Source organism: Columba livia, chromosome 27 (assembly GCF_036013475.1).
Source record: "Columba livia isolate bColLiv1 breed racing homer chromosome 27, bColLiv1.pat.W.v2, whole genome shotgun sequence".
In the NCBI taxonomy this organism is placed as follows: Eukaryota; Metazoa; Chordata; class Aves; order Columbiformes; family Columbidae; genus Columba; species Columba livia.
The window spans coordinates 4,205,544-4,226,244 of NC_088628.1; the positions used below are offsets into that span (position 1 = coordinate 4,205,544).

At 48.0% G+C, this 20,701-nt stretch overlaps 1 long non-coding RNA gene across 1 annotated transcript; it reads left to right on the top strand.

The window, feature by feature from the left end:
• The first annotated feature begins 117 nt into the window (after positions 1–117).
• LOC110357616 (uncharacterized) lies at positions 118–19,581 on the top strand. The gene is made up of 3 exons (XR_010468265.1): positions 118–2,480; positions 17,070–18,659; positions 18,896–19,581. It is a non-coding gene; the product is annotated as an uncharacterized LOC110357616 (long non-coding RNA).
• The last annotated feature ends 1,120 nt before the right edge of the window (positions 19,582–20,701 follow it).

A 20,701-nucleotide genomic window follows, 5' to 3' on the forward strand; every position in this document is an offset into this window, starting at 1 on the left:
GGGGCGGCCTCTCGCGGCGCGCCGGGGGGAGGGGCGCTGCGCGTGCGGCGGCCTGGCGCGGGAGCGGGGCCTGCGCGGCCCGGCCCGACCGCGGGGGCAGCGCCGCCGCCGCCGCCTCTCCCGGCAGACGGGCCGGGGCCACCGGCAGCCTCCGCGGTGAGCAGGCGGCCTGCACCGGCCCGCTCCCTCAGCAGCCTGAGGGCAGCTCCCGGCCGGGCGGCTGGCGGAGGGTGCAGGAAGGTGCCCGGCAGCCTGACCAGAGCGATCCCGCCGGCGCGGCCGAGGGCTCCAGGGACGGGCAGGAGCGGCGCCGGTGCTCCCCCAGCCTCCGCCTGCTCTGCTGGGCCTGCTGGAGGAAGGAGCCAGGAGGGGAACGTGGTTCTCGTCTCCGTTGCTCCCTGGGCACACGTCCTCCCACACTGCTCCGGTAGAAGGAGAAATGCAAGACTTTCCACGTATCAAAAGTGAGACTTGAACAGGAGCTGCCGCAGGACGGGCTGAGGCTCTGGGTGTTCGTGGTCAGTGCGTCCCCGTTCGCTGGAGTCTTCTCGTTCCACGGGTGTCAAGTGCCAGTGGGAGCTCAGGCTGAGCCTCCCTGAGCACCAACACGGCAGCGTCTGTGACACGGGAGAGATTAAACCGTTCTGTGTACAGGAGAAGCTGTGATGATCTGCACAAGGATGGTGCAGGGCTCCTCTGCACCCCAACAAGTCCTGCAACCACCCCGAGGGCCCTGCTGCTCCGGAGTTTTCCAACAAGGGCACCCCTTTATATCTGAGCCTGCTCGCACTGCACAGAAGTCCGTGAATGTCAACTTCCACTATTCTGCAGGAAACAAATGTCTTTTTGTCACGAGCACAGTGTTCTGCAATAATAACCAAGGTACAAAGCCGTACATTTAGTGTGTGACATGCTTGTAAGCCTGCGAATCTGCAGATCCTGTGTACCTGTCAGGGCACCCAACTTTTGCCAAAATAATTCAGAATATTGCTGCATTAAAATGGGTGATGTTGTTTTTCATTCACAGACAACTCGTAGTTTGAGTTTTACTTAGTTGAGTTCGTCACTGAAAATCAAAGTAATGCACCTTTCTCTAGACCAGAAAAACAGTGAGATCCTGCCTCAAGGAACTTGCAATATAGCAGCAAAACCATCTAAAGGAGGATGTGTTCTTAGTCATTGCACATTGTGTGGAAATACTCGGTACCCAGTAGTGATTACACTGGAATACGTGGAAAATCACACCGTGAAAACGCAAATTCTTTACCTATCCTGACGTGGCCTCCAGCAAGGCCTTCTATAGTAAATTCCCACCAGTGTTTCGCTGATGATTTCTGGTTTATCTGCCCAGAAACCCATTTCAGAAGCTCCCTCAAGTGGTCCTGTTCTGCTGAGCCCGTACGTCGCGTTATGAGCAGGAACGGCCCAACAGTCCAAAGGGCACAGCATCAACGCCATCGCACCGGTCAGCGTCATTAAATGAGCCGTCCATTGAGGAGGTTGATGATTAAGAATTATGTTAAAAACGTTTCTACTTTCTTCTTTTCTTCATCGCAGCTTTCACAGCCAGATGGGGAATCCTCACGTGGAAACTCGGAGCCTGACAGGGCTGGAAATATCCTTCAAGGCCTCATAAAACATTAAAGATGTTTGTGCAGCTGTTGTTTGCTCCTGCTGCTCTGTACGTATGCCAGCCATAACATCGCAATTTTGTCATTCGCACCAGCGGCAGCTTTGTGTTGCTGTAAATTTTGTGTTTTCTTGTGTTATTCAGGTTTTAATTAAGCAATCTTGCCCCTAAGATGGGTCTCAGATCTCCAAAAATTGAGGCCGTGGGCACTATATGGAACTTTGATGCCTTTATCTTGTAACAGCACATTTGCAATCTCATAATTTCATTTATCACTGTAAACACTATTTTATTTAAAGCTGTAATGGCAATTAGAAAGCATTATCCTATTAAATTGTATGTCAGTTTTTAAAGGAACAATCTCATTTTGCTGAAATATGTTGCCTGCTGCAGCATTTAACATTAAAATAGATCAGTCTGAATGTTTCATGATAATGTGGAATTGTAGAAACATGAAGCCGGGTCTCCTGGTGAAAACGCCTGAAAATGATGCAGCAGGAATGACATCAGGCTCCCACAGGCTCGCTATTTCTTGCGGTGTCGGAACATGAAAAAAACCTCAATGCAAAGAGGGTAATACTGGAAGCCACTTGCCAACATGGTTCTTACAAGGCAGGAAAGCGAAGTGTGAATTACTGACGGGGCTGCTGTGAGGACAAACGGTTATAACCGGCCGCGAACAAACACCAGCCAGAACCGCCAGGCTGCAAAGGAGGGAGATCGCTGCAGGTTTTCCACAGCGCAAACCAGCGAGGGCGGCAGGACCCGCCGGAGCCGTTTCTCCTCAGCAGCGGCGGGAGGGGCGTCCAGGCTGGACAGGCGCCTCTGGGAGCCTCCAGACAGCACCGCTGTAAATTAATTTCCCTATTTTTATGTTGTTTCCCTTGTTATTGAAAACCTCTCCCTCCTCAACGCCGGCGCATCTCCCGCACAGCCGCAGGAGAGCTCGCACAGAACTGCCCGCGCCGCCTCAGGCTCGCACAAAATGGCGGCCGGCGCCGCGGGGCCGAGCGGCGGGCGGGGCTGGAGCGGTAGGCGGGGCTTGTGTCGGCCCCGCCCCCCGTCCGTCCCCGCGCTCCCGGGGGTGAAATGGCGGCTGGGGCCGGACTGTGGGTGTGCGAGTGGGCTGGTTGTCCCGCTTCTGGTCCCTAGGAGGAGTGTCCTGGGGAGCTCCTGCTTCCCTGGTTTTCTGCCCTTGTGTCTCCCCAGTGCGTTTCTTTCCTTCCCTCACGCTGTTGACTGCTCTGTGCCCTTTGTCACCCTCACCTGTGGCTTTCTCTCCTCAGGGTCTCAGCCCCTGGGCTTCCATCTGCTGCCCTGCTACTGCTCCAAGACTTTGCTAACCTAGTGCGCCTCTTAGCTCATTTTTTTATTTGAGGCTCTGCAGTGTGATCTCATTAGCCAGACTTGAGGGCTCCTGGATAACATTCTTCTTTTCCTTTCCTTGGGGTTTCCTCATGCTCTCCTCACTCTGCTGTGCCCCCCTTGGTGCTTTTCTCTTTGTATTTGAGGGTAGTGTCCCCCCAGAGATCTGCTCTCCTAACGTTCACTCGTTTGGAGCGGTTTGTCCTCGTCAGAACACGTTTTCCTGGCCGTTTGCAGGAGGATGGAGTCTCACCTAGCAGTGGGAGTTTCCTTCCTTGTGGTTTGTTGTAATCGCTCCTTTAGTTCTGCCCGGGCTGTCATTTCCCTCGAGAGGTGAATCGTGTCACCTGGGGCGTGTTTGTCTCTTCCTTGTGCTGCGGTAACATCACCCCCATTTAAACGTGCAGTAAATCACAGAAATTCTATGGGCTTTCTCAGGTCAGTGCGGAACATGGTGGAAATGGGTGCGTTGAGCTTTGAAGCGGAGTGAACCCCTTCAGTCAACGTGGGCGTGTGAACGTGTCGGTTCAGGTTTCTCTGCACCGAGTTTCTCTAATTAAACCAGCCACGCTTAATCGTTTGTGGATAAGTTTAATTCAACCTAAATTTCCAGTTATTATAAGCTGTTTCTGAAGCTGATTTTTCTCCTATTGCTTTTCTTTGTGTACTGATGGCCTTTGTGTTCCCCTCCCATATCTGCTGTGCGGCAGTCACCCTGTCCATTAGTCTAGTTTCTGAAATAATCTCCTTTAAAGTTTAGTATTGGGTTAAATTACCTCCACAGAGAAATGGAAGGAAACAAAGTGGAAGCTTTCTGGTTGTCAGTGGTCAGATTCCAAACTCTTCATTTATGAAGCTTGTGTTTGTACCAGTTGTGAATGGTGTCTACGTAAATTGTTTATTTGATGTAGTAGTTATTGGTAGTATAGTTTTATTTTTCCGGTGAGCTGTGAATGTTCTATTGCAATTAAAATCTGGAAGTTTTGATAACCTTGCTGTGTATCTCAGACTCGACAGACGAGCAAATGGCTGAGAAGTGCTTGGGATATTTTGTGGTAAACCTGGTTATGCATTTCAGTTTTGGCACTTCAGATCCCTTCCTAAACCGTAACAACTTGCAATGGCTGCTCTTGGTGTGCTCTCGTCTGCTCATGTCTCTGGTGTGTAGGAACAAAGAAATAGATATCTTTGGTATTAGCATGAATCACAATTTCTTCATATCATTTACCAGTTCTGACCTGGACACGAGACCTCGTTGCATCCTGTAACCTCATTTAACCTGGAGAGATAAGCTGAGCTTACTGAACCACCACATTCATAGTCTCAGCTTGCTATGAAAAACGCTTCGTCCAACTGTTACTAAGACAATATTAATTACATTTCTCATAATTTTCCAGTCCTTAGAATTTCAGGATGATCTTAAGCAACAGTAAAATGTGTAGTAAACACGCTGTTTGAATTGCTTTTTTTTCTCCAAAAGACTTGATGAAAGCACCTTTTATTTTTGTGTTTTGGAATGTCTGGCAAAACCCACCAGCCAGGGGTCCGTGTATGAACTAGCAGTGGGGGGTTATGAGGAGCCTGATCTGTGCTTTAAGGACTGTTGTTTTAGAACAGCTTCTTAGTCTTGATCAAGTATTTATTGCCACAAACCAAACACACGCAAGCAGATTTACTGACCTGTTCTCCCAATTCCAATGTCTGCAGGGACGTGACTGCGCTATTGAAGCCACGGCTGTGGTTTGTGCACCCGTCCGTTGATCCCGCTGCCCAACGCAGCACCGAGGGTGTTTGCACGAGCACCACCAGCAGTCACATCGTGCTCCGTGTGTTTAACACACTCCACATGAACAGTTTGCTTTTCTGCCCGAGGTTTGTGGTTTCCAGAGCAGGTATTCCTGATACAGGAAATGTGGTGATACGAACACCTTAGTGCCCAAGGGATCTCCTGGGTTTTATGAAGTGATTAGTTCACTTGAACATCTATGGCTTTTAAGATTACTATTGTATTTATTAAAAAAAAAAAGCCAATATGTGTCAATAATCTTTGATAAAAGTCACAAGGTGTTCACCTATGCATTACTTTTTATTTAAGCATTTAACTGCTCTCCAGAAGATCCCTGTGCTTCAAAGTTTTGGGTTATTTGAAGAGCTAAATCTGATAATAAACTCAAGTTAAAGCCATGATGTGGATTCACTTTCTTTTCAAGTGGCAGCAGTGGGGTTGTTAAGGTTTATGCCACGATGCACTTGAGCTCATGAATGAGCGTACGAATTCTTCAGCATCTTTTGAAGTCTCTTTACAAAGCGTGATGATTCTTGTTTCTGTCTTCAAGGCTCTTCTCACTGACTGGAAACTAGTGCTTATAGTTACTAAGTTATACTGGCATCATGTTTTAAAGTGCTTTGGTTTAAATGTAAGCTAGTGCCAGAGAATTGCCATTTTAATCGTTTCTCAAGTTGGACAAAGTAACCTTGTCATGGTAACTTCATCTATGCCGTTAGAGAAGTGTGGAGACCAGTAGCATTATAAACTACTAAAAAAATCTGTGCAAATGTTGACTTTTTGAAAATAAAAGCTACATTGATATTGAGGTGAACTGTGGCTCCAGAGTAATAAATGCACCAGCAATAGATGTAGAGCAAGAGGAGGAACGTTCTGATGGTTTCTCCCATCCTTGGAGAGGAGAGCGGGTGTGTGATCTGACAAAAGCTTCTAGAGCAAGTTCTTAAGCCAGTTTTCCTCACGTAATTAACAATGTCATTGGTAGGGAACATGTTCTCTTAGTGCTTACAACTAATGAACCTTTGAATTGTTTTCTCCCTTCAATTTTGGATCTCTGTGGCCTGAGATCCCCACCACGATGAACTACTCATCTGCAAGGTCTGGCTCGTGCTTCAGTTTAAATCCAACAGCAAACTGCAACTTCTGAATACAGAAATAGGCTTGTAAGCTAATGGCTTAAGGACTTAGGAAAAGATAACTTATTTGCTCTCTAAATCAGGTCTGCAATAAACCTCGCGAGGTAGCAACGGCAGGGTTATCTTTTCTTTCGGGAGGTCGGCCTTGGCTGTGGTCACTGACGGGGCCGGGGCTGCTGCTGTTTGTCCACACAGACAAGAGAGCTGCTTCTTTGTGATTGAAATAATACATACAAACATTCAGTGTAATTGTTAACTTATAGCACACTAAGTAAAAGTGCTGGGTTTGTCACGCTGGGCAGAAGCCCTTTAGCAATTTTAAGTAACACTAATCCTTACTAGGAAATCAACAGCTATTTGTTTATCGATTGGCATTTTCTGGCTCCTTTCTCTTAGTTCCAAGTCTAATCGGTCTTAGACATTCTCTTATACCATGGACTGGAACTGCATTGGTCTTCACAGGCTGGCTGGCCTGCACGGTGATATTACATTTGATATCAGTAAATTGGAAGCTGGGGCTGTTAAATGAAACTTATCCCCAGCCTGTCCTCGTGCCAAACACTCAGGAAGGGGCCCTGGATTAATACCAGGTGAGTTTTTAGTTGACAACCAGTATTAATGCTTATGCTAATGGCACAGTCGAGGCAGTAAGGAATTGGATTCTTTATGGTTTGTGTGTCTAATCTTCACCTGAAAAGGCTCAGCTGTCACTACCTCCAGTTTTCTTCATACCCACACAGCTCCTTTATACACCAGACATGGATTTCAGGTGATGGGATAATGCGAAGAAAGGCCAATCCTGGAGCTTCATCTGCCACACAGCAGTTTAATGGGATTTAACTCTTGAAGTAATAGGCAGCGCATCAGGACTAACAAATCCCAGCTTTTGGTCTAGGCAACAGCAATGACTCCAGGACTCCTGGCAGAGAAGGCGTCACCAGCAGCTCTGCATCTCGGGCAGCGTCTGTGTGACAAGTGTGCACACAGAATTATGGTTACGATTCTGGGCTTTCAGCAGCCGTGTTTATTTCCTGGATCAGAGTCAGGAGTTTTGATCGCTCTTTGGAGAAATCGGTTCCAGTGCCCCGTGGCTGTTGCTCTGCCCGGTGCAGCAGCTGACACGGGGCACAAGGGATGTGGCTCCTGGGGGGTTAAATCAGGATTTTTGTGTTTTGGCAGAGGATCAAGTTCCGAAGACTCTGCAGGTTTTTATTGCTCGTAGTAGAAGCGTCAGTTTGGGACGTGCGGAACTAACCACGGTGCTTTATCAACAGAAACAATTACCGTGTCCCAAGAGGTCACTTTTCTCTGGCCGTCAGAACTTGTTTTGCTGGTGTGTTTGTTCCTCGACTCTGCGCTGTGTTTAATTTTGAGACGTTAGGGTGAATTTGCAGGCCTGCTCCCTTAAGGGAACCTTGTAACTGTAGAGTGAGCGTGTCTAGCACAGAAACCCAGACTGAAATCAGATGGTCTCTGCGGTGCCGTTTCTGCAGCAGCTTGTCAGACCCGTTTTGTTGTTCCTCGCTCAGACTGGTACCGAGAGCAAAGTGCAGCTGGTATCAGCGTTTCCTGGGGACTGGTGTCTCAGTCGGGTATTCTGTTCTCATACTTTAAAGATAATGAAGTGAGTCATTGTCTTTACATCTCATGTGAATTATTATAGACATACATTGCTAATGGTTTGTGAGCGGAGGGAAAAAACATATCTTTTGTTCAGACCCGTGGCTTTGAACTAGCAGGCTGGTTGGGAGTTTGCTTAACTAGGGAGTAGCTTTGATTTATTTATTTCATCTATATACTGAGAACACTTCAGCAGACAACGGTGCTCATGGGAGCTTTTTGATTATTGGATTTTATAGTTATGCTTCTGCTTTGGCGTCAAGGATGAATAGATTCATCAACACCTTTTAGTCCATACAGATATGTCCATGTTTTATTTGCCTGCTGAAAAAGTGAGGCTGCTCTGCCCTGGGCACAGGTTGGGAGCTCTGGTGAACGAGTAGATTTGACTTAATGAAGAAAAAAATGCCAACTTGTGAAGCTTTGGGAGTGTAGAAAGCTTCCTACGTTGGCCATCAGTGCAAACTGCACAGTAACATTGCCAAGCCGTTACATCAGTAGCATTTGATACACTTATTTATGACCTAGTTCATCTTTTTCATGGAGATGATAAGGTGGAGTTATAACAAGAAGTAAAATGAAAGGAAAACCCAGCTGAGGTGTTTGTCCTCACCCAAAGGACGTGTTTGTAGGGGCAAGTACCAAACTACTGAGTGCAGGATGGAGGTGTGAAGGAGGAAAGATTCCTGTGAGCTTGAGGAGCTCCAGCCACACGGAGACAAAGTCGTGCTCGAGCAGAAAACCCCGACAATCCTGCTAGACCCTGTGGTGACAGAAGTGACGAGTGTTCAGTGAGGGAGAGTGCAGAGCCTCAGGGGTCAGTACTGGTGCCTGTACTATTCAATATATTCATCAATGACTTGGATGAGGGAATAGAGTGACTGTCACAAGTTTGCTGGTGACACCGAGCTGGGAGGAGTGGTGACACTGGAAGCTGTGCTGCCATCAGAGACCTGGACAGGCTGGAGAGCTGGGCAGGGAAAATGTAATGAAACAGAACAAGGGCAAGTGTAGAGTCTTGAATCTGGGCAGAACAACCCCAGGTTCCAGTGTAAGTTGGGAATGACCTATTAGAGAGCAGCGTAGGGGAAAGGGACCTGGGGGTCCTGGGGACAGCAGGGTGACCATGAGCCAGCACTGGGCCCTTGTGGCCAGGAAGCCAATGGTACCCGGGGTGGGTTAGAAGGGGGTGGTCAGTAGGTCAGAGAGGTTCTCCTGCCCCTCTGCTCTGCCCTGGGGAGACCACACCTGGAATATTGTGTCCAGCTGTGGCCCCTCAGTTCCAGCAGGACAGGGAACTGCTGGAGAGAGTCCAGCGCAGCCACCAAGATGCTGAAGGGAGTGGAGCATCTCCCGTGTGAGGAAAGGCTGAGGGAGCTGGGGCTCTGGAGCTGGACAAGAGGAGACTGAGGGGGGACTCATTCCTGGGGATCAATATGGAAAGGGGGAGTGTCAGGAGGATGGAGCCAGGCTCTTCTGGTGACAACCAGTGACAGGACAAGGGGCAATGGGTTCAAACTGGAACACAGGAGGTTCCACTTAAATCTGAGAAGAAACTTGTTGGGGGTGAGGGTGGCAGAGCCTGGCCCAGGCTGCCCAGGGGGTTGTGGAGTCTCCTTCTGTGCAGACATTCCAACCCGCCTGGACACCTTCCTGTGTAACCTCATCTGGGTGTTCCTGCTCCATGGGGGGATTGCACTGGATGAGCTTTCCAGGGCCCTTCAACCCCTGACATTCTGGGATTCTGGGATTCCATGAGAGCAGGACTGGTTTTCACCTTCCATAACCAAGTTCTCAGTTATAAAACCTCCTTGCCCACAGTGGCAACACTTTTGTTAGGCCGTGTTTAAAACCAAGATGGTCAGTGAGCTTTTTAAGGTAGAAATATCATGGCTTTTAATTGGTTGATGTGCTGGGTGTCCCTGCTGTGGGGTGGGTGAGGGTGAGAATAAAGGGACCCACCAAATCACCTCTTGGAATAACCTGTGTGGTTCACACAGGGAGAAATCCCATCTGGTGCTGAAGGGACACCCAGAGTTTTCATGCACTGTTAGGAATACAGAATTGTATGTATTTTTTTCCCAGAATACCTGGATCACGTGCAGTTCTGTAATAAGTACAATTGGATCTTCATTTCCTGGCTGGTGATGCTGGTATCCAGCGCACAACTGGCTCCGTGTGCTAACGTCAGTTAGAACTGCAGGGAAATTTGAAATGATTCGGTTGGAGATGAAGAGATTTGGTGTTTTTCTGGTTGCTTGTATGTTGAAATTCCTCTCTTGTGTGGGGAGCTGTTTTCTGCCAGAGCAGAGCAGATTCCGTGGGCAATAGAGTGTGGCAGGAGTCACAGGTGTTTCTAAACTTTGCAGAGTGAGGCGTGGGTCAGTATATTCATTATATGAAAAAAAAAGATGAGCAGCAAGGCAATATAATCCAATATAATCTAATGTTACGTAGGGCAGAAGATGAGGAGTTATAGGAAGATTTCATGTGTTACTGTACAAAAGTGAAACTTGGGGGAAAACTGCTTTTCCACAGCATAAAGGGCTGTGCTGGCTGTCAGTGCTCAGGAGCAAAATGTTGGAGTTTATGATAGTGCAGAGCAGTACGTTACCAAATGGGAGACATGAAGAACCGAAATAGAGGACAGAAAACATTCTGCCAGTGGTTTGCTGCGCCCGTGGTGCCAATGACGAGCAGTTCTCTGTTCCCCAGGCAGGACTTGGAACGGGCCTTGGGCTGGTGACAGAGATGATCAAAACCAGAGCGTGGGTTCCATAGCAAGAGAGCCTGAGTGGGCTGGGACTCTTAGCCCAGGAGGGGTGATTTAAAGCAGATACTGGATGTTTACAGAATCTGAAGTGGTACAAAGCGTCTGGGCAGGAGCGGACTGGCCACTGTCTCTTCCAGCACTACAGGAGCTCGGGTCTGCAAGTGAAGCTCTGAGGAGCGAGCTTCAAACAAACCAAGAAGGTGGTGGCTCCTGCAGCAGGCAGCGGGTCTGGGGAGTCGTGCTCAAGGACGTTGTGGCTGCAGAAAGCTAAAGGGGGAGAAAAAGGAGGTCGAGCAAGTATTTGAGAAGTGATTTGGGAGTTCTGTGTCTTGAATCCTGTGTTCAGTTTTGGGCCCCTCATCGTAAGGACATTGAGGGACTAGAGAGAGTGAAGGGAACGGAGCTGGTGAGGGGCTGGAGCACAAGTGTGATGGAGCGGCTGAGGGACCTGGGGGTTCAGCTGGAGAACAGGAGCTGAGGGGAGACCTTCTGATCTCTGAACTGCCTGAAAGGAGCTTGGAGCCAGGGGGGTCGGGCTCTGCTCCCCAGGAACAAGCGCCAGGAGCAGAGGAAACGGCCTCAAGTTGCACCAGGGGAGGTTGAGGTTGGATCTGGGAACAATTTCTTCCCCAAAGGGCTGTGGGGCATTGGAACAGGCTGCCCAGGGCAGTGCTGGAGTCACCATCCCTGGAGGGCTGGACAGACGGACATGAGGTTCTCAGGACATGGGGCCGTGCCAGGGGTGGGGGGACATGATGATCTTAAGGGTTTCTTCAAACCAAAATGATTCTGTCATTCCCAAAGGGCAAATTATGTCAGGCTCAGGATATTCGTGGGGCTGACAGCTGTAGCAGAGACTCCCAGGGCAGTATCTGTACGGTCTCTCCCCTTCGGGTTTGCTTGCAGGCACCGTTGGAGACAGGACACCCCGCTGGGCAGACTTGATGCGCCAGGCAGCCCCTTTGACAGACTTCACACTTCATCACTATTGCATTCTTTTCTCCTCTGTGTGGGCTTCATCTTGCTGACGTTGTCTCTGTGTGAGCTGGTCTAGGCTCCCTCTGTAGGCAACAGAAAGCAACGGCCAGGGTTTCAGTCCTTAATTAGTATCTGTGGCTATTGCCATTAATGAATTGGCTTTGATTGTCTAGGGAATTACAGATAAATTCTTCAAGACTTTAGCACGTGATCTGCTTCTTTTGAAGATATAGTTCTGATTTAACCATGATCCAGATCTAGGTATTGCTAGAAAATCAAAATAAATACATATATTTTTTTCTCCCTATTGCAAGAATACTCTCAGTCAGCACCTGTGATACCAGCAAGAGCGTTGGTTTGGGTATGTTTTAATGAGATCTTTTATCTTGATTTAGAAATTTGCAACATAACCTAATTTTGGAGCGACTTAAACTGAGCACCATTTGAAACTGGAATGAGACCCCTCACGGGAATGGGTTCAAACCGCCTTCTTGTCCAGAGTCATTGTCAGTGGTTCCTGCAGTTTCCCAGCTGAGCTCTCCTGGAATAAGCAGCATTAGCTGCTTCCTGCGCCCAAGTCATTCCCTGCCAACACCACAGAAACGTCATTACGGGTTTTCTCTATCAACAGTCTCATTATCCACTATTTGAGCAGACATCAAGAAACTAAATCTGTGAACTGTCTGCTGCGTCAGACAGTTAAAACCAACTGGTTTTTACTACAGTCTGCCTTTAATACTCATCTTCCAGTTCTCCCGTTGGGGTCTGCGTGCGGGACGGTTGCAGTTCTGAGCAACAAACGCCTGCAAGCAACCCCGAGAACAAGCGGCATCACCCGCCCGCTGCCGAGCTCCTGGGCTGGGTGAACGTGCTTTAGTTCAGAGTCCTTGCAGTACAGGTACCTGGGTCTCAAAAGAGACGCTTAAGACACCCTGAGGCCGCTGCTTCCTGCAGTCGCAAAGGGGACGAGCTCCTGCTCTTCTGGAGAAGCAGCTCTCCATTCTTCAGTATCAAAGGGCTGTCGTGAATTGGACCTTCTTGCTCAAGTATCTGTTCCACATTAGGAATTCAGTTCCAATAAATAAATTGTGTTTAATGCGTGTTCTGAAACTGTGGAAATAAGAAATGGGAGAAATGGGTTTCACTTCTTTCTTTTGCACCTTTGTAACTAGAAAACATAACACTGTACTGCATCATCGTCTCTCCGAACAGGATCTGAAGTAACTTGGAGATGTAAGCAATATTTTTCCTTATCTGTTTGTTGAGAGAATATGAAGTTATATGAAGTGCGGATTATAAATATTCTTCATTAATTCCTTGAATCTATGCTAGAAAAAGTGATATTTCTGTAGCACTGAACTTCAGAAATCTGAAATGGAGCTGTTCTGGCACTAGTGTTTCACTGGTTCGGTGGGGGATGCAGGTTAGCCTACTCCATCAGTGATCATTTGGGGGGTGGAGGGAAAGGGGGGAAGGTTTAAACAGGTACTGTTTGAGAGACTGTAAAATATGTTCCTTGAGCTCCTGGACATGCGGATGTATTAAAAAACATAGTGAGTGACCAGTATATTTGTAACTAAAATTGCTGGATAACTTTGTCTTGTTGAGGAAGCAAGAAGTGCTGAAAACTGACTCATGTTTTGTTAGTGCTTGTTTGGTTTTTTTCTTCTGTTATATATTTTAATAATGAGAAAAGCTTTGTTCTCCAGATAAATTACAAATGTTTTGATAAACGCAGTTTTCCCTGCCTATTGAAATGCTGCTGTGCTGTTTCACACTTTTCATTTATATAGTTTTGTATTTCTTCACCTGAACCCCCATAATTTATTTTAGATAACCTTCTTCTGGCTTAAGATGACATTTTTATTGATGTTTTATTGTGTCCAGTTGTGGCCCCTCAGTTCCAGCAGGACAGGGAACTGCTGGAGAGAGTCCAGCGCAGCCACCAAGATGCTGGAGGGAGTGGAGCATCTCCCGTGTGAGGAAAGGCTGAGGGAGCTGGGGCTCTGGAGCTGGACAAGAGGAGACTGAGGGGGGACTCATTCCTGGGGATCAAGATGGAAAGGGGGAGTGTCAGGAGGATGGAGCCAGGCTCTTCTGGTGACAACCAGTGACAGGACAAGGGGCAATGGGTGCAAACTGGAACACAGGAGGTTCCACTTAAATATGAGAAGAAACTTGTTTGGGGTGAGGGTGGCAGAGCCTGGCCCAGGCTGCCCAGGGGGTTGTGGAGTCTCCTTCTGTGCAGACATTCCAACCCGCCTGGACACCTTCCTGTGTAACCTCATCTGGGTGTTCCTGCTCCATGGGGGGATTGCACTGGATGAGCTTTCCAGGTCCCTTCAACCCCTGACATTCTGGGATTCTGTGGTTCTGTGTACTAAGTATATCTTTCCAAACTTAATTTCTATGCAATTTGGGGACACACTCTTTGGGTGCCTTCCATCCTGCACCTGGTCACCAGTGTGTCTGTTGGTGCCTGGAGTCGGTGCTGCCCCATGGAGGAGTGTGTGGGACCCACCAACTGTGAGAAACAAAACCTGGGAGGGGATTTTCCCCCTTACCTGTGTTATTTCTCAGTTTGCTGCCTGCCTGTTTATGGTGGAAGGAAAGAGAGATCTGTTGCTTCAGAGAGCTACAGCATCTCACAAGAGTCGGCTTAACCAAGACGTTACCCCATCTAAAACTCCTACGGGTTGCTTCAGAAGTGAGCATGTGGTGTGCCCGTAAGCGCTTGGCCCCTTTGAACTTCTCTCCACATTAGTTATGGTTCTTAGTCAGTGTCTTACCGAGAACTTAAACGGATTGGGAGCAAAAAGGTCCTTAGTTGTTCGTATTTTGGGTGGCGATGTGGGTATAAGCAAGCACACGTGCCTGTACCTAAGCTACGTTAGGTATGTTTTACCGTCAATAAAACGCTCATCATATAGATACGTTTGGCCATATGTGTCTTGTGGCCGAGACTGGGCTGACTGTGTGAGCCTGAAATGAATGGGTTGTGTGTGAGTGCTCTGAGTAGCATGGGACAGTAAAGCAGAAATTCAGCAAACTGTTAGTGCTTGCCAGCTTTTTACACACTGCAGGTTTGAATGCGACTCCAAAGGGGAGGGGTTTTGTTTTTAATTTGAGTGTTTCAGGAAATTTCCCATTTATTTTCAGAGGACGTTTAGTGTTTTAGCAGCACAACAGTGCCGTCATTGACAGGGAAATGAATATGTCGCCCTGTTTGGTTGCAGACTTACCGGGAACGCTCAGAACGACAAAAGCACACAAAGAAAGACATTGTTTGGGAGGCAGGAAACTGGGGAACAGGAGCCCCACAGCGTCCAAAGCAGCGTCAATGTGAGCTCTGTGGTGTCTCCGCGCCGCAGCGGGTGCAGGTGCCGCCGGATCCGGAGCCGTCGGCAGGTGGGGCAGGTTGGTGGCGTTAGCGGGACAGAGCTGGCTGGTGATCTACAAGTGGGTATGGCCAGTAAAACATCCTTCAGAAACATTTCAGAAGGAAAAGCTGTGATAGAAATACAGGCTTTAAGTCAGTTCACTGCAGTGCATGAACTCTTGGGATAACCAGGTGTGATCTGAGCGTAAGTGCGCTGCTCGGCTTTGCCCAGTGTCACTCCCCTAAAACTGTAACCTACGCTGAGAAACCTGACCGTTTAAAAAACGTTTTCTATAACATTGTTCTCTAAACTTGAAGTGATGTTACAGTTAACAGGAAAATAACTTCATGACTTAAAAACCTGGCAAGCTAAGCGTAGCAAAATCAAATCTCAAGTGCATTTCTTGACATATTCCTCAAAATTATTCCACAGTTGAAGTTGGTTTTGACTGTTCAAGCCATTATCTCTAAAAACCTTTTGCTCCGAGGGTCCGGCCATCTTGGGATATAGTCCGTTAGGTCTTAAGTTGTGGCTTCGAAAATATCTGGCCAGAAGGGTTGTCAGATTTTTCACTTGGCCTGGGGAGAATCATCGAGTCAGAGTGTCCTGTGCCAGGACAGACCGACCAGGATCACCGAGGGGACTGCGTCACCTCCGGGAGATTCTCGTGTGGTCATTCCCAGTTGTCTTTACTGAAGCTCTTTTCTAACGTCCACTTTGATACCAGAGTATTTACAGCAGGGTGCCGGTATTTACTCCTCTCTCTTAAAGAAGCTGAGCCAAGTCTGTTGTCCGTGAAATCAGCTCTGTGTCTGAGGTTGGTTTGCGCTGCTCTTTGTAGTTTGAGCCTGGAAAGTGTTGTATGAAGCAGCTGATTGCTGAGAATGGCTCACAGAGCAGGGATGCTGGGGGTGAAGAGCTGGGTGGCTGTGGGAGCTATAACCTGTGAGGAAGTGTTCTGGAATAATTGAAGGCACCAGTGTCTGGTGTGTAGCATCATATAGATGTTCTTGTGATAAAAAGCATAAAATCTTCAGGCTTAGCTATCAGTTTTGTAGTTGGCATCATAACCATCCTCAAAGAAACAATTCTGGGTAAATTTGCATTTGCACACAGAATCCCAGAATGTCAGGGGTTGGAAGGGGGAAGCTCATGCAGTGCAATCCCCCCATGGAGCAGGAACACCCAGATGAGGTTACACAGGAAGGTGTCCAGGCGGGTTGGAATGTCTGCACAGAAGGAGACTCCACAACCCCCTGGGCAGCCTGGGCCAGGCTCTGCCACCCTCACCCCAAACAAGTTTCTTCTCAGATTTAAGTGGAACCTCCTGTGTTCCAGTTTGCACCCATTGCCCCTCGTCCTGTCCCTGGTTGTCACCAGAAGAGCCTGGCTCCATCCTCCTGACACTCCCCCTTTCCATATTGATCCCCAGGAATGAGTCCCCCCTCAGTGTCCTCTTGTCCAGCTCCAGAGCCCCAGCTCCCTCAGCCTTTCCTCACACGGGAGATGCTCCACTCCCTCCAGCATCTTGGTGGCTGCGCTGGACTCTCTGCAGCAGTTCCCTGTCCTGCTGGAACTGAGGGGCCACAGCTGGACACAATATTCCAGGTGTGGTCTCCCCAGGGCAGAGCAGAGGGGCAGGAGAACCTCTCTGACCTACTGACCACCCCCTTCTAACCCACCCCAGGTACCATTGGCTTCCTGGCCACAAGGGCCCAGTGCTGGCTCATGGTCACCCTGCTGTCCCCAGGACCCCCAGGTCCCTTTCCCCTACACTGCTCTCTAATATGTCATTCCCAGCTTACACTGGAACCTGGGGTTGTTCCTGCCCACATTCAAGACTCTACACTTGCCCTTGTTCTATTTCATTACATTTTCCCTGCCCAGCTCTCCAGCCTGTCCTGGTCTCTGATGGCAGCACAGCTTCCAGTGTCACCACTCCTCCCAGCTCGGTGTCACCAGCAAACTTGTGACAGTCACTCTATTCCCTTTGCAGAGCACAAATATTCTAGGAGAGTCACAGACTGCCTGTTCTTTTGAAGGACTTCTTACCATTGGAAGAACTTGTTGCCTTTGCCAAGAGCAGCTTTTTCCCGTGACCCGTTGGCCGTTGCGGCACTTGGAATGAGACGGATGCTCGAGCGGAAGCTTCTGCTTAACAAAGCAAAACTTGTAGCACAGGCTTTGGTTCTGTGTTGCATTAGAGGCGCAAATCTCAGTAACAAATCTACCCCACTGCTGTCAGCTGCTGTAATAATTGCTGTGATGATGAGGAATAGAACAAATTGGGGAAGATTTTATTGCGACAAACAACAGAATGGTTTTCAACTCAGATGCTCTTGACGATGTCTTCCGGAATAGTGAAGAATTGGGCTACTAATCCAGTTTTCTTCATTCACAGACCAATAGAAGCACACGGAACAAGCAACGAACTTGTGCAAGAGAAGGTGGTGAAAGCAGTAGCGGAGATACAACTGCCTCTGTGAAGGTGCCCAGAGGCGCTGGACAGAGAACCTGTTTACGGGAGGAGCTTTCCCCGCAAGATCAATTGCTGTATCAGGTGTTTGGTTTCCAACATACTTATCACATTTTTTAACGTAGTTGCAATGTTTTTTCCAACAATAGCTGACCTAGCCGTTGAACTTATTCCATGCTGTTCATCTTGTGCGTAACTATGTTAGTCTGATTTGTCAAATATACATTTATGGGCTTACATGCAAGGTTTTGTATTAGTCAGGTTTTTTCTGTGGGTAAATACTGTTTTCAGTGCCGTGCAGGTGATGCAATAGATTGTTTCTGTTATTATTTTGTGAGTTCTTGAAAATATTGTTTTGCTTTTAGTTACAAAATTGTACATTAAGATTTGAAATCCAAATGAAATCTGCTGCCCAGGGGGGTTGTGGAGTCTCCTTCTCTACAGACATTCAAAACCCGCCTGGACATGTTCCTGTGCGACCTCACCTGGGCGTTCCTGCTCCATGGGGGATTGGACTGGATGATCTTTTGAGGTCCCTTCCAATCCCAAACATACTGTGATACTGTGATAATGTTTCCAAGGAGATCCAATTTTGTTCTTCCCATTCTCACTATAAGCAAAAGCAGCTAAAAAGAAGAAACAAAATAAAAGGTAAGGAATGGACTTGGGTGCTTCTTTGCTAGAAAATAATTGTGATTTCTTATGAGCTTTAAAATGAAGTCGTATCCATTATGATGACAAACAATGTGGTGTCACTGTCCATGAATTCATCGTCTTCTCGTTACATTTCTATGTGGGATTTGCAGTTGCATCTTTGCAGCTGAAATGGTGACTGTGTTTCCTTCCTGTCTCAAGGAGCATTGTCATGTTTCTGTGGGCTTTTAAAATAGCTCCTGTACGTTACTCCATTGGTTGGCAGAATTTTGATAAGGAATAAGTATGTGCATCTTGTGACAATACATTCTGGTTAGAAATTCCTAAGCGGTTGTTACTGCCGGGGTGGCTGTCATGAGCAACATGTTTTATGTCTCAGATTGGAAATGATGAAGGAAAAAATACCTGACTTCAGTGCAAGCTCTGGGTGCGTTTCAATGGGTTTGTGTTTAGGATTCGGGGAGCAGTGCTAGAATCCTACCACCAAAATAAAAACTGTGATAGCAGATGGGGAAAGAAGTTCTTTTCTTGCGTAGGCCCATAAAACTGGAGCAGGTGAGCGATGGAAAAACGCCAGTAAATAACATAAATACCCACGGACACCCCAAAGGCTCAGTCTGAATGGCAGAGGTGATATATTCTGCTCATCTGTGTGCGTCTGGCGGGGAATTTCTTGTGTGATCACTGCAGCTCAGAAGATTACGGGGCGGCTGTGACATCCTGCGCGAACCCACTTGTTTGAGATCTTTAACACCCTTCTGAACCAAGCTCGTTGTTCCCTTGTCCAGCCCTCCAGCTCGTCTGTGGGTGCTTTATGGGTGCTGAGTGAGCGGCGTCTGTTTTGGTGGTAAAATAGCAAAGGTAATGTCTTATTTGGCTACTTATATGCCAAGGGAGCTCTGTGTGCTCATTTCAGACAACTCAAAGCTCGCTCAGTTTGTCTCATTTTGTTACTTAATGTGAAGCAAAATTCTGTAACCATTTAAACAGTTGTTAAGCTTTATTTCTAATTGTTAGCCTGCTGGGTTGTGCTGTTGAAAACCTCACTGCAATATATTTATTTTGGTGATGTGTTTTATCTTATCTTGCACGGCCAGATGAACCCAGGCTGTGAGATCCCTGCTGGAAAGGGGATTCGGGAGCTTTGGAGCCAACGTGCTGCCTGGAGCACAGGTGGGAAAGCGCAGGTACCACCAGTTCAGGAGGACACGACTCAGAGACGTGGCCCGCGTTGTAGTTATTATTACATTTCTGTAACACCAGAATTGTGCTGATGTTGCTCCCTTATTAATAAAGGGGTTAATCAGAGTGAGTGAATATTTCAAGCTGCTTGTTTTAACAGCCCATGAAATCGCTCAGTGCAGAGCTCCAGCCCTCGCCTGTTCTGTTTGTTCAGTCGTTCTTCGCTTGCCATGCGGTAGGAAAGGTCATTTACATATCATTACTTTTTCATTTTTCACATTTAAACTTTGCCTGACTGTGCTGTTGCTTTGCAAACACTAAAATCCTGCAGTTATTTGCATTAAATATGATGAAAGAGAATCGAGTATGAGACTGAATTAAAATCGCTGTAGCCTGTCTTGCCTGAAACCTCTGGGCTCAGTGCGGAACTTTGGTTTAAAAGCCTTCAGCTTGGACACTGAGTTCTCGATTTCTCATTTTCAAAGTAGCTGAGCTTTAGGTGGGTGAGTGCAATATAGGTGTCGCTGCCATGTGTGGTGGTGATAATCTCCTAAATAACTTTAAATTCCAGATTCCATACTGTGTGTGGGAAGAACTGCAGATTTCTACCTATTTCCTTCATACAGCTACCTTAGTTTCAGTTGGATTGTTACCATTTGATCTCACAGAATCCCAGAATGTCAGGGGTTGAAGGGACCTGGAAAGCTCATCCAGTGCAATCCCCCATGGAGCAGGAACACCCAGATGAGGTTACACAGGAAGGTGTCCAGGCGGGTTGGAATGTCTGCACAGAAGGAGACTCCACAACCCCCTGGGCAGCCTGGGCCAGGCTCTGCCACCCTCACCAGGAACAAGTTTCTTCCCAGGGCTCAGCAAGCAGCCACTGCCAGCCTGGCCTACTCAAGGCCCGTGTTTAAAACCAGCTCAGCTAAGCTGCTCCCTGGAACTGCCCATTTTTCCCTTGGCTGCAGAGGGAGCCAGAAGGAACCTGGATGTTTGACTTCAGATGTTACAGGGATTAAAAAATCCCCAACCACGAGCTGTTGTGGATGACGAGTATGGAAGAATCATCTGCTTTTGTTAACACCGCCGTTTTCCCATTCCCTTTTTAAAGGCTTGAGATGCGGGGCAGATACCTCAGGTGGAGAAGGTACATTTCTGGTAAACCCGGCTGTGTTGTCAGTGTGGGCCGAAGGGAGTCGAGTTGGCAGCAGAGATTCTGCAGGCCCCGGACTGCCCGAATCTGTGCTGAGAAGAGAGGAACTGCTTGTTCTGCACACAATGTGCTGCTGCTCCTCATAAATATTGTTGCCTGTCATTCCTCCTTCCCGCTCCAGCCTGTGCTTCCCTGGATAACTCTCATCTCGCATCTCTCGAGGAACGGCACCGCTCACCCGTCTGTTCTGTGTGACCGCGAGCCCGGTGCTCCCTGACCCGAAGGACACCGGGGGACCCAGACGAGTGGCGAAACGCTCAGCTTAGGATGTGACAAAACCATTTCCCGTCCTGTCACGTGTTTACCCAGTGGCTTCAAAGTGCTACGAAATCTCGATGATTAGGCTCAGCCTGGGCTGTTTGGGACGGATCTGTGCTCGCTGTAGGACACTGAGCTGGGCTGTGCGCTGCAGGCATTGACTTTGCTGCACGTGAAAAGGAAGGAGGTTTGAGGATCAACATATGAAAGACCGAGGCACTATCTGGGTGGTCGATACCCAGACCTG